Consider the following 14,240-nt stretch of genomic DNA (forward strand, 5'->3'; position numbering starts at 1 on the left):
TTTTGAGTCAGGGTCTTATGTAGCTCTGGTTGGCCTCAACTTCACTCACTATGTAGCTGGGGATTGCCCTGAACTCTCTTTCTTGGTCCCACCACTGAAGTACTGGAATTACAGGCACAAACTACCATGGCTGACTCAAAAATAAATTACGAGTAAGTTTTAACTAAAGAAAACAACTGAGATCTGAGCCTGATGGCACGGCCTTAGAATCCCAGCTACTTAGGAGGCTGAGGGAGGAGGACTGCATGTTCAAGGCTTGGGTCATCAAATTCCCATTCCACTCATACCGGCTGGGTTTGATGCAGCAACTTCAAGGAGCTCCCGGGGGCCAGAATTAGAAAACAAAACAAAGCAAAAAAAAGGGCACAACTCAAGAAAACTTCTGAGCACATTACAAATGCTGTGATTTGTTACTCGGCCCTTCCTAGGATTCCCAGAAATGCTACCCTTAGCTAAGAATTAGAAGTGCTCAGCCCTCACCACACCACCAGGTAAGCTGTAGGAGAGGAGGGGGGTGGGGAGTAAAAGGACAGAGAGAAAGAGAGGAGAGAGGAGGGGGGGGGGAGGAGGAGGAGGGGCAGGAGGGGCAGGGAGGGGAGTAAACCATTTGTTGCTAGTCATTTTGGAGTAGATGAGCCCCTTGTTTTTTTTTGTTTTTTTTTTTTTTGTTTTGTTTTGTTTTTCGAGACAGGGTTTCTCTGTGTAGCTTTGCGCCTCTCCTGGAACTCACTTGGTAGCCCAGGCTGGCCTCGAACTCACAGAGATCCGCCTGGCTCTGCCTCCCGAGTGCTGGGATTAAAGGCGTGCGCCACCGCCGCCCGGCTCGAAGGTCCTTGTTAAAGGTAATGACAGCAGAATCAGTTAGAGACTCAAACATTACTGATAAAAGCAGCTGAAGCCAGTAGTTCTTGGCAAGGTCTCTTGGGTTCCTTGTGTACTAGCTTAATCTATGCAGTGAGGCCTATCTTGAGTACATCACTGAAAGGCATCTGTTCCTGGGGCCAGGAGCCTTTAATCCCAGTACTCAGGAGGGTGAGGTAGTAGGATCCAAAGTTCCAGAGAAGTCTAGGCTATACAATAACTTCCAAAACAGGCTGAGCTACTCTGAAAGACCCTGCTTCAAAGACACGGTCTAGATGTTTATCATCAGGAGAACGAATAAAGAAAATTCAGCATATATACAAAATGGAAATGATATATAGCTACAAAGAAAAATGGGCTGGGTGTGGTGGTACATGCCTTTACTCTCAGCACTCAGGTTACAGAGGCAGACAGATCTCTGTGAGTTCGAGGTCAACCTAGTCTAGTCTACTTAGTTCCAGGATATCCAGGGCTATATGGAGAGAACCCCAGAAGAAAAAGAAAAGAAAGATGAACTCCTGATACTACAGAAAATGGACACAACTGGGAATCATATTAAATCAAATAATAAGATTCAGAAAGACAAATGCTGCCTCCCTCATCTCTCTGAGATAGGGTCTCACTATGTATCCCTGGCTGGGATTAAAGATGTATACCATCATGCCCAGCCTCACATATTTTCTGTTCCATTCAGAACCAAGAGTTAAACTTATATATATCATCCAGGCACAGTGGCACAGTTCTTTAATTCCAACTCTCAGGAGGTAGAAGCAGGTTGATCTCTGTAAATTACAGGCCAGCTTGTTCTCCACAATGAATTCCAGGACAGCTAGTCCTACACAATGAGACCCCTTCTCAATGCAAAATTTATCTGTGTGCACATGTGTGTGTGTGTGTAAACGTACACACTTCGCTCCCCCTCCCACATTTTAAGGGCTGGAGATGTGGATCAGTAGTAGTCTGCCTAGGATGTACAAGGGCCGAAGCAGCACCAGAAGAAAAAGAAAGCCTGTGATCATAAGGCAAGTGGTAATCAGGGAAAGATCCAGAGGGGGTGACTCATATCTGAAAGTACAGCTCTTGGGAAGCTGAGACCAAAGGTTTGCTGTGGGTTTGAAGTCAGCCTGGGCTACACAGGGAGTTCCAACCCGCACTAGAGAGAGACCCTGTCTCTAAAGAACAAATTGTATTTCAACTGAGACATATTTCTATACTATATATAGTTTTAATTGACAAAATGATATGTATATCACCATGTTTTTAAGTATATATTACACAGTGGGATGACTCAATCTAGCTAAGTTATATACTTAGTACTCCCTCACACAGGTACCATTTGTGGTAAGGACACTTTATACCTACCTCAGCATCTCCTAAGGATACAACATATCATTAGTTGTAGTCAGCATGCTGTGTGGTAAATTCCTTCCTTGCCTGATTCTTCCTATCTAACTGAAATGCTTTCACTGTCGACTTTGACTGCCACCACCACTCCTAGGCCCTGCTAACTGCCATACTGCCTTCCCTGTGATAAATATGTGGGTTGCACATCACGAGGTTATTTGTCTTTGTATGCTTGACTTACTTGCCGTAATGTAATGTCTTCCAGCTATATCAATGCGGTTGCAAATGATGGAATTCTATTGTTTTTAATGGCCATATGTACCTTTAAAAAAACCCATTCATCCATTGATGGACACTTAGGTTGTTCCCATTTCTTGGCAGTTGTGAAGAGAGCTAGGATAAACATGGGAGTACAGACATCTTTTTGAGATAGACATTGATTTCATTTCCTTGAGTAAATAACTGTAGGACAATTGCTGGATCATATGGCTGTTCTGGAATTTTTGTGGAACCCTAGCACAGTTTTCTGTACTGACTGGATTAATTTATATTCCTACCAATGCTGTGTTATGCAAGAATTCCATTTATTCCCACAACCTTGTCAATATCTGTTGTGTGACTTCCTGGAGGGACTGTTGTATGACATTTTGATCCCATGCTGACACTCCAGAGACTGACAATAAAGTTTGCTTTGAATCAGAGGGCAGAGAGAGCTACTAGCTGACCAAAATTAACCATAGAGGTTTTGGAGGACTGGGGATAGATGGAGAGACACAGGGAGTAGTAGGGTAGGGCTTAGAGAGGGTCTCAGCCCTTTTGGATCAAGGAATGATAGCTGCAAAGGGACATTAGATAGGAGAAAAAACTGCTGAATTAAATAAGCCTGTAGACTTCAAAGATGTGTTGGCCTCAGAATGGAAACCAGGATATGTGTTACGTGGGGGGAAAGGTGGGGGTTTGTTTGTTTGTTTGTTTGTTTTGCAAGACAGGGTATCTCTGTGTAACAACCCTAGCTGTCCTGGATCTTGCTCTGTAGACCACGCTGGCCTTGAACTCACAGAGATCTGCCTGCCTCTGCCTCCCAAGTGCTGGGATTAAAGGTGTGTGCCACCACCACCTGTCTTGGGGAAGAGGTTTTGCTTTTGTTTCCACAGGGGAAAAAAAAAGCTATAGATACCATCAAAATTGATAAAGATCAGATTCGAATAGGAGCGACCTCTTCATTAGAAGAGGCGATAGTTCATCACACAGTATGGCCATTCAATCTAAACTAATTTATAAGACTAACAAATGCCTTTCATTAGCTCAGACATAACTTGCCAAAAAGGGAAACTCCCAAAATTAGGGTTGGAGCAGAGTTTTTTTTTTCTTTCCAAGAGAATAAAAACATCTACCTAAAGAATCTGAAGACCACTGAACAAATGAGACATGTGAAGAAAAAGGACAAATCATCCAGAGAAAATGTACCAAGAAAAAGAGTAAATTGGTTTAATGATATATCCCATTTCCAACAGGATAAAATTTCCTAAACTTTCCCAAATGTTTGTTTCTGCTGTTCTCTACAGACATATAAGACAGATGGTCTTTTTGTAGTCCCAGTTCAATTAAAAATCAAAGCGGCTTTGGAGTTGGAGCGTGGCTCTCTTCTTCTCTAAACCCAAGCAAGCTTGTTAAAGGAAAATCCAAAATGTCAGAAGAGCCACCTGATATGGGACAGAAGAAAAGCCAAAATTAAGGGACTATTCTATTACCACTAATCTCATAATCCTTTGGTTTTATTTTGACTCTTTAAAACTTTTCATAAGGTATAAATATTATCTCAAAATTTATAAGATTAATATATATATGTATTTAAACTTTCTGTTGTGATATTAATGGTGTCATATAGAGTACTAATTCTAGAAAAAGTCTTCATCTAGCCTCCTGTACATGATTTTGAGCTTAAATCTGTATCAGATAACTGGGAATTAAGCTTGTGTACCCTAGATGTACTTAACAAATTGTAGTCCTTTAACCTCTCCAAGATCTGCTGCATATGACATTTTAAATGTTTAAGTTTTCTGCAGTGAACTGTGACCATTTTTTTTCTTTCTTTTTTTTTTGTTTTTTTGTTTTTTTGTTTTTTTGAGACAGGGTTTCTGTGTGTAGCTTTGCGCCTTTCCTGGATCTCGCTCTGTAGACCAGGCTGGCCTCGAACTCACAAAGATCCGCCTGGCTCTGCCTCCCGAGTGCTGGGATTAAAGGTGTGCGCCACCACGCCCGGCTAACTGTGACCATTTCTAACAGTGACCTTTGAAGCTCCAAAAGGATGATGGGGCACCACAATAATGATTCCACCTGGACTGTGATAATACCACTAAGCTGACAAACACCATCCAAAGATCAGCTACAAGTGCTAATTACAAACGGCTCAGGACAATTTCAAGGTGGTCAGCTGAGATGGCCCAGCCTCATATACTACTCCAACCAGGACTTCAGATAAGCCCTACACTTTCCCATTACACAGAGGACTGGTAATAAATGATACAGCTAGCTCTCTCAGGATTTTTTCTTCTAGATGATAAACTCAAGGCTCAGAGAGGTTCAGTAGCTACAGTCATACAATTGTCAGCAAGAGAGCCAGAGTTCAGGCTGAAACTCTCAACTCCATGTCCAAGGTACTTGCTTGCTTCTCTCTTCAACATAGATATCTGGGGGTAGCTCTGGGACATGGATTAGATATGTCTGCCCCTAGCATCATCATATTAATTACTTTTTTTTAAGTGCAAAATATTTGACAAGCGAGAGACAGCCCGAACTGACCTACTCTGGTGATGGGATGGCCAAACACCCTAATTGTTGTGCTAGAAACCTCATCCAACTACTGAGGGATCTGGATGCAGAGATCCATGACTAGGCCCTGGGTGGATCTCTGGGAGTCCAATTAGCGAGAATGAGGAGGGTTTATATGAGCGAGAATTGTTGAGACCAAGGTTGGATAAAGCACAGGGACAAATAGCCAAATGAATGGAAACACATGAACTATGAACCAATGGCTGAGGGATCCCCACTGGATCAGACCCTCTGAATGGGTGAGACAGTTAATTGGCTTGATCTGTTTGGGAGGCATCCAGGCAGTGGGACCAGATCTTGTGCTCATTGCATGAGTTGGCTGTTTGAAACCTGGGGCCTATGCAGGATTGTTTGGCTCGGCCTGGGAGGAGGGGACTAGACCTACCTGGACTGAGTCTACCAGGTTGACCTCAGTCTGTGGGGAAGGCTTTGCCCTGGAGGAGATGGGAATGGGGGGGGGGGGTTGGGGGGAAGGTGAGGGGGACGGGAGGGGGGGAGAACAAGGGAATCCGTGGCTGATATGTAGAACTGAATTGTATTGCAAAATAAATTAAAATAAATTAAAAAAAAAGAAACAAAAAATATTTGACAAGAACCAAATTAAGGGAGGAAGGTTTATTTTGACTGACAGTTCCCAAGAGTACAGTCCAGCACAGCTGGAAAAACACAGCAGCAGGTGCAGCACATGCATCTATAGCCAGGGAGCAGAGCATCGTGATGGGTGCTAGCCCACTTTCTCCTCTGTGTTCAGTCTGTGAGTCCAGTCCATGGAATAGTACACAGTTAAGGTGGATCTTCTCGCCCCAATGAATAAGCATAGGAGATTCCTCCCAGGCTTGCCCAGAGGCTTCTCATTAGGTGATTCTAGATCCTGTTGATAACCAGTTATTAGCCATCAGACTCGGCAATAGGCTCACTACTTGCTATGGCCTCACAGCCTTGGGTGCCAGGAAATGAACTGTAGTTTTTGCCAGTATAGAATGTTTTCAGAGTATTTGCCACTTGACTAGATTTGTGTTAGTAATTCTTCTCACTTTCACAGTCCAACCTTTTGTAACTTATAAATATTTAAGGTGCTGCTGACTTAGACATTACGTGCTGAGAATCCACTGGGAAATAAAACTTGAACTACCCTCAGAGATCTATACATCTAGCTGGGAACCTCAGTCTCTTTCACCGTAGTTTAAGTGTCAACTTATTATCTAATTATCTCTTTACATTATTGCAAGATTGAAACAGCAATAATATGCTTTCAGATTCATTATTACTTGACCCTTGAACTTTTATTGGTGCATGAATCCTAATTGGTCTTAATAAAAACCCAGAGCCAGATATCAGGGTGAAAGTTGAAAGATCAGAGAAGCAGAACAGCCACCTCTTAACGACTCCTCAGCCTGCAAGAGCCTGAAAAGACCTGAGTTCCTGTCCTCTGCCTTATACTCCTTTCTCTGCCCAGCCGTATCACTTCCTGCCTCACCCTTCCTAGTGCTGGGATTAAAGGCGTGTGATCACCAGTGCTGGAGTTAAAGGTGTGTGCCACCACTACCTGACCGCTCTGGCTAACTCTGTGGCCAGCTCTGTCCTCTGATCTTCAGGCAAGCTTTATATTTCTTAGATTACAAGCAATATATCACCACATTTCCTTTCCCCTTTCTTAAGGCTAATTTCACAAATGAGAGTAATTAGGTAGGTCAAAGTTCAACATGACACAGAGATAAGATAGTTTCAAAGGACCTCACCCTGTTTTGAAAGAGCTATTTTGGTCTTTTAGCTAAATGATTTTTTTCCCTGCTGAAAGACACTTGGCTGGAGTAGGTGGCTTAGCTCTTGGCAGATAATTAGTCATAAAATACAAATACAGCAGCTTGAGAGATGACTCAGTGGTCAAGAGCATGTACCGCTCTATAAGAGGACCTAAGTCCATTTCCCAGCACCCACATCAGGCAGCTCACAACCACCTGTAACTCCAGTTCCAGGGCATCTGACTCTGTTTTCTGACATTCTCAGGCACTACACTCAAGTGCACAAACCCATACTCACATACACATAAATACATAATAACTAAAAATAAAATCTTAAAAACATACAAGTATAAAACTGTGATGTAACTCAACTTATATAGCCTTTCTATAAACAATGGCAAAAGAACTGGGGATCAGGGCTGGAGAGATGGATGAGTGGTTAAGAGCACTGGTTGCTCTGGCAGAGGACCCTCCCTTGATTCCCAGCACCGACATGGTATCTTACAACCATCTGTAACTCTCATGATGTAGCCCAGGCTGGCCTGGAACTCACACTCCTCCTGCTTCAGCCTTCTAAATGCTGAGATTACAGGCCTACACCACCACACTTAACTAACACACTCTATTTTGCCGATTTTTAAGATTCATTGTGGTTTTCCCTTTTCTGTTTGGAGATAGAATGCTCCAGGCAAGACTCAAGTCATTCTCCCACTTCAGCCTTTTGAGTGTTGGGACATGCACTATACTCAACTTAAGATTTTGCTTTGATGGCCACTTCAATCGGTTTTCATTTCTGGTGCCCGGGAAGTGGTAGAAGAGGATGGTCAGGAGCAGGCTACAGGGTAAACAGCATCATCTAGACTTCAGAACTTTGCTCCAGGAAGCACCACAAGAGAAGCAAGCCTCACCATGGAAAAATGGCATCAAAACACGTGAGTGGCAAAGTAGACGCATGTATTGTTTTCCAATCGAAGGTGATAATGGCAAAAGGCTGCATGTTTTTGCTTCACTGAGAACAGGTGAGAAAGTCATGTCTGAGCGTAATTGCTGAGTCAGGTGTGGATGGGAAAAGAGGGCCACCCGGGGAGGGACTAGTCACCCATTCCTGACCACAGCAGCATATCAACCTGAGTCACTGAACTGGGGTCTGGAGAGAGGTATGCAAAACATAGACCTGGTCCTTGCCCTAGAGACAGACACTGTTCTGTGGGAAATGAAGAAAGAGCAAAAGAATTTAATGGGATAAGTAGAAGAAAGTAAGGTCTCCTGGGAGGAACAGTTAACTCCCATTGGACGAGCCAGAGGAGGTTCCGGGAGGGAGAACTCTCTAAAGCTGAGGTCTGAAATATCACAAAGATCGGAAGGGAGAGAAGAATGTTAATAAGGAATGAAGCTGTGATGAAGAAAAATTCAGGTTGAGAAAGAACAAGCATGGAGTATTTAAAAGAAACATATAATCAGTGTGTAGGTGGAGGGCCAGGGGTGGTAGTGAGGAGGTCTTTATGTTTGTACACATTTTCACAGTATGTAGTGTTTGAATGCCCAAATCTCAAGCACTACTTGCTTCTTTTCCTTTTTTTTCTTTTTCCTTTTGGAGACAGGGTCTCATTATCTATCCCTGACTGCCTGGAATAGATATTTAGACTCGGATAGCCTTGAATTCATACAGAACAGCCTGCTTCTGCCTCTTGAGTGGTAGATTTTTTTTTTCTTCTTCTTCCAGACAGGGTTTCTCTGTGTAGCTTTGGCGCCTTTCCTGGAACTTACTCTGTAGACCAGGCTGGCCTGGAACTCACAGAGATCCACCTGGCTCTGCCGCCAGAGTGCGGGGATTAAAGGTGTGTGTCACCACCGCCCGTCTGAGTGATGGATTTTAAAGACATGCACACCACAATGGGTTCAAGTGCTATTTTAAAAACTATTTTAAATGTTATGTGTATGGGTGTTTTGCTTGCATGTATGTCTGTGCACCATGTGTGTGCCTTGGGAGACCAAAAGAGGGCACTGGATCCCCTAGACCTGGGTTTACAAAAGGTTGTTAGCTGCCATGTGGATGCTGGGAACTGAACCCAGGTCCTCTGGAAGTGCAGCCAGTGCTCTTAACTGCTAAACCATCTCTCTAGACCCTTGAGCACACCATTTTTAAAGACATTTCTCTAAAGTGTAGTGTAGCTAGAGTTTTCCTGCCTGGCCCACAGTCAGGACAAATCTCTGACACCCGCCAGTTCCACAGCCATTCAGACCCAACCAAGTAAACACAGAGACTTATATTGGTTACAAACTGTATGGCGTGGCAGGCTTCTTGTTAACTGTTCTTACAGCTTAAATTAATCCATTTCTATTAATCTATACCTTGCCACGTGGCTTGTGGCTTACCGGTACTTTACATCTTCCTTGTCCTGATCGCGGCTGGCAGTGTCTCCCCCACCCAGCTTCCTGTTCTCCCAATTCTCCTCTCTGTTAGTCCCGCCTATACTTCCTGCCTGGCCACTGCCAATCAGTGATTTATTCATTGACCAATCAGCAACATATTTGACATACAGACCATCCCACAGCAGTGTAGGACTTCTAATGTGTGGGGTCTCATCCAAAAGAGGCTGTGACTATATAGGACTCCTTCAAGAACACAGTGGGGAGAAAACTGTCCTCAGTCTAGTTAAGCAGATTGTTTAACTAGTGGCCAGGACCAAACCAAAATGGAGTCTGTTGTGCCAAGTGCCACTTAGATGAGCTGGGAGACAAGCTTGCTTTCTCAACAGTTCCAGGTGACCACGGCCAGTGGAGAAATGCAATCCCCTCTGTTTAAACCTATAAAGACAGTACCCCAGAACGTGGGCTTTCCTTTCTGTCTCCCTGTAAGCAGACCCACATTGCTCTAGGACTCTTGGGCAGCTCTAGGCTGTGTTTGTTTTGACTGTTTCCTTTTGAGAGGGGGTGGAGGTATCAGAGATTGAATTTAGGACCTCACCTACCCAGATAAGAGTTCGCATGCTCTGTGGCTAAGCCATATCCTCAGCCCTTCGAATTTTATCTTTCAATAGTCAGTCCCCTTCTTGTCTTTTTGTGTGGCTCTGAAATTCTAGCCTGTACAGAATCCATGCAACAATATTAAAATAGTTTCTTTCATGCTGTTTGAGAGTATCTTGTTGGCCTTAGAGATCATGATCTTCCTGCCTCACTCAACCTCCTCCCCAGGGCTGGGGTTCAGAGTGGACTTCCAAGGCCGGTTGTCTTCTTTTTTACATTCTTTTAAAGACATTTTTCATGCTAACAGTTTTCCAGTTCCTTTGGTGCCCACCAAGCGCACTTAACAGCAACTAGAAACTGCCCAGATGACCCGCATGCTGCAGGGGACAGGCAAATGCCCTCAGTTAAGATGGCCGCAGCTGCCTTGCTTTGCCCTTTTCTGACCTCAGCAAAGACTACTTCCTTTTAAACTTCACTTTTTCCACAACAAAGATGGAGCCGGCGCTTCCGGTTCCGGGCTCTTGCTGTGGTGGGGTGAGTGACACGGGCCTGGAGGAGGAATCTCTGCCGGTTTTCTCCTCCATTCTGGAGTGTCTTGGGAAGGGAGCAGGGAAACGAGGAGGGAAGGGAGGAGCGACTCTCGCGACACTTTATTCCACGAGGTTGCCCGGCACCTGCCCGGCCCCTGCGCCCAAGCCCCGCCCACCGCGCCCTTCTTACCTGGCTCTAGAATTTAGCAGTGGGGCCGGGGAAAGGATTAGTTCCAATTATTTTTCTATTTTAACATCTTAAATTATTGTTGTCTTGTTGGTTTTGCGTTTTGAGACAGGGTCTCTGTCTACATAGCCCTGGCTGTCCTGAAACTCACTATGTGGATCAGTATGGTCTGGAGTTAACAGATCTTGCTGCCTCTGCTGGGATAAACAGGCCCAGGTCTATTATAATTTTAAACAGCCATATTGTAACTGGATGTTTTCATAAAGTCTAAACTGTAAACTGCAAGTTATCACAACCTTGGACTGTTTTCATCACCCCAAAGAAAAGTTCTGAGGAACATAGTTCTGAACCCGGAGCGTCGCTCTGCCCCCACCTGCCCCCACCCCAGTCCTGGGCTGTGACCAGAGTACTGCCTCCATGGTTGTCTAATTTGCATGCTGTATAAACGGAATCAAACAGTTTGTGACTAGCTTCTTTGGCCAGGGATTTGTAAGGCTTGTTTGGGACTTGAGAGAATTGCGTTCCTTTAATGCTAAAAAAATGCATAACTGTTTAGAAACCTATTGCATATTTTTATTTTTCTGTTGATCAAGACCTTCCTATTTTCCAAAGCACTCCTCCAACCGCCTATCAGTGTGATTTTTCTTCGGGGTAACTATTCTCTTTCACTGTCTTTATGCCACTACTATGGTTCACTACTATAGAGGTTTCTTTTGTTTGGCCTTTTGAGACAACGTCTTGCTACAATAGTCCAGGCTGGCCCCAAATTCAAGGTCCTCCTGCTTGTGTGTCCCCAGACACTGGGATCACAAGAGTGTGCGACCACATCTGGCTTGCACTGATTTCTGTTGTTTTTTTTTTAGGTTAGTTTAGGCTCGAATAGCATCATTTATTTTATTTTATCTTATTTTGTTTTATTTCACTTCAGAACAGGGTCTTACTATGTAGCCATGACTGGACAGGAACTTTCTATGAGGTCAGCTGGCTTCAGACTCACGGAGATGGGCCTGCCTTTGCTGGGACTAAAGGCATATGTCACCACCCCTGGTGAATAGTACCATCTTAAGATACTGGCTTCTTCTGATGCATGAACACGGAATGTCTTCCTTAAGCTTACTTAATACAGTCCTGTTTTATTTCTATGCGTTTTTTGTTGTTGTTTGTTTTTCCGAGACAGGATTTCTCCGTGTAATTTTGGTGCCTGTCCTGGATCTCGCTCTGTAGACCAGGCTGGCCTCGAACTCACAGAGATCCACCTGGCTCTGCCTCCCGAGTGCTGTGATTAAAGGCATGCACCACCACTACCCGGCTCATTTCTATGCTTTTATAAATGGGTTCTAATTCACCTTTGAAGTTGTTGGTTACTAATGTATGTAAATATAAGTGATTGTATGTGTGTTGGTTGAATCTTGCAACCTTGTGTAACTTGTTTATTTTTTAATTTATTTTGTGGATTCCTTAAGGTTTTCTGAATAAGATCATGTCTTCTGGGTTTGTTTGGTTTTTGCCCTGAGGTTGAACCCAGAGCCTGGTCCTTGCTAGGCAAGTGCTTTACCATCAAGCTGCATCCCCTGCCCCTGTGTCCTGTTAATGGGGATAATTTTGTGGTTCTCTTTCCAATCTGGACACCTTTAATTTCATTTTCTTGTCTAATTGTGCCATCTAAAACTTCCAGCACAACATTGACTAGAAAGGATAAGCTTAGACATCCCTGTTTTGCTCCTGAGATTTCAAGAAGAAAGCATTTAGCTGGCCTTACTGACCATCCTTACTATGGATTTTCAAAACCACTTTTTATAAGGTTGAAGAAGATGCTTTCCATTCCTATCTTATTGAGTAATGGTATTTGTCAAAAGTTTACATGTATCTTTTGTGGGTTTATCCTTTATTATTAATGGGATATACAGATGGATTGGCAGAGGTTAAAATAACTCCGAGGGCTGAGGATGTAGCTCCGTTAGTAGAGTTAGTAGACTGCTCACTTACCATCAACAAAGCCTTGGATTTGCCACACAAACCAGGCACACACCTGTAATCCCAACAAGTCAGAGGTGGAAATAAGAGAGTCAGAAGTTCAATGTCATCCTCAGCTACACAGCAAGTTCAAAGCCAGCCCCAGATACACGAAACTCTGTCTAAAAATAAACAAACCAAAAGAATGAATAAAATTGTTTTTAACATAAAATAATTTTGCATTTTGGGGGTTAGTTCCATCTAGTCCTGGGTCGGGGGAGAGGGGGACTGTGGGAGGGTACACAGGCCTCTGAGTATATCAGAGCCACACCTCCAGTCTGGAGCCATAGCCTTCGTGTACACTGTTGATGTTCTGTGGAGGACTCCTGTATGTGTGTTTGTGACACATGATTGTGGTTTTCTTGTGGTGTTAATGTGGATGGTATTCTTGTGCCGTCTTTTCTCCCTGTCTGTCTTTCCTTCTTTTTTTCAGAAGAGGAACTATGTAAGTTCATTATGTAGGGCTAGGAGTGTAGTTTCATGGTAAGGCACATGTCTGGTGTGCTGAGGACCCGGGTTCAATCCCCGCTTTCCTTCTGCCCCATTGCTTTCTCTTGTGCACAGTCACTGACTCTCAGACAGTGTGTCTAGAAGCAGACGTGCATATACTTACTTTATAAAGTGAAGGGTTCTGCCTTCCGCAGGGTTTTTCACTTTGTTTTGGCACAGTGCTCAGCTTGGAATTTGGGGCCTTTAATGCAAGCGATTCAAAACCCAAAGCAAAACTATCACATCAGGGATCCCTTTCATTAATGACATCAGTTTGATGTTCGTTGAAGGCAGGCAGAATCTACTGGTCTCATCTGTGACCTTTCACTCCTTCCACAAGCCTCCTGCCTGAGGTTATGTAACCAAGCTGAAGCCAGAGATGCCAGGCAGAGGTCCCAGCTGAAGCTGCAAGGTTGCTTAGCTGTCAGAACGCCTGTGGAGAGGCGGAGAGACAGGATGTTCTGTTTTGGGGAACCTTATCTTTCCACTCCTTTTAGGAATGATCAGCTGATACCTGGGCTGATCCTCTGCCTGAGCAAGTGTCCGAAGCCTGTGACTGGGTGTCCTTGCCAGGTGGCTGTGTTGGTTTGTACACGTGCTGCCTTTGCCTGATCAGTCCTGGGGCTGCTCGGACTCCGGAGGCTGGGGGCCTTCAAGCTGGGCTCATTCAGTGGGAGCAGCTTTTCATGTGTTTCTTTGGGCAGCTTTGTGTGCTTCCTGCCTTGTCTGTGTCTAACTATGAATGAGGGTAATGACAGGAGTATCTGCTCCAGGGGGTCACTGGAGGTGAAGCACTTGGCCTAGGGGTCAGATCTACTATACACTTGACAAAGGTGATCTGGCCTTGTTACACTGCTCATATTATCCTGAAATTGCCTCTTCCATTAAACGTATGTCTTTGAGATCTTTCAAGTTCTACCATTTTATTCTTTTTTTTTGTTAGTTCTATCATTCTAACAGTTGTGTAGTATTCCTTGATTTGAAATAATGCTTTCTTCCAAAACTCTATCTTATCTTCTCTTGACTCCCTTGATAACACAGCCATGGCACACAAACTGTCTCTTCTAATTGACTTCCAGTCCTCCTCAATGCCTTTCTCCTTTCATTCAGTTATTAAGTTCTGGTCTCCTTTTAGTTCTTATTTTTTGTTTGTTTGTTTGGTTTGGTTTGGTTTTTTTAGTTTTTCAGTTGTTTGAGACAGGGTTTCTGTGTGTAGCCCTGGCTATCCTGGCACTAACTCTGAGGCCAAGCTGGCCTTGAACTCACAGTAATCCA

At 43.9% G+C, this 14,240-nt stretch overlaps 1 protein-coding gene across 2 annotated transcripts in view; it reads left to right on the forward strand.

Moving 5' to 3' along the window:
* The first annotated feature begins 10,250 nt into the window (after positions 1–10,250).
* Positions 10,251–14,240, forward strand: part of Shld1 (shieldin complex subunit 1) — an 81,276-nt gene continuing 77,286 nt past the window's right edge. Inside the window, exon 1 of one of the 2 annotated variants that reach the window (XM_052724579.1) lies at positions 10,251–10,280. The gene's annotated coding sequence lies outside the window, so the exon portion shown is untranslated. Of the gene's footprint in view, positions 10,281–10,613; positions 11,115–14,240 lie in introns of those variants that run through there. The other variant, XM_052724580.1, reaches the window with a different exon arrangement.

The sequence above is a fragment of the Peromyscus californicus genome, unplaced genomic scaffold, assembly GCF_007827085.1.
Source record: "Peromyscus californicus insignis strain IS unplaced genomic scaffold, ASM782708v3 Scaffold_7__1_contigs__length_154581171, whole genome shotgun sequence".
NCBI classification, from domain to species: Eukaryota; Metazoa; Chordata; class Mammalia; order Rodentia; family Cricetidae; genus Peromyscus; species Peromyscus californicus.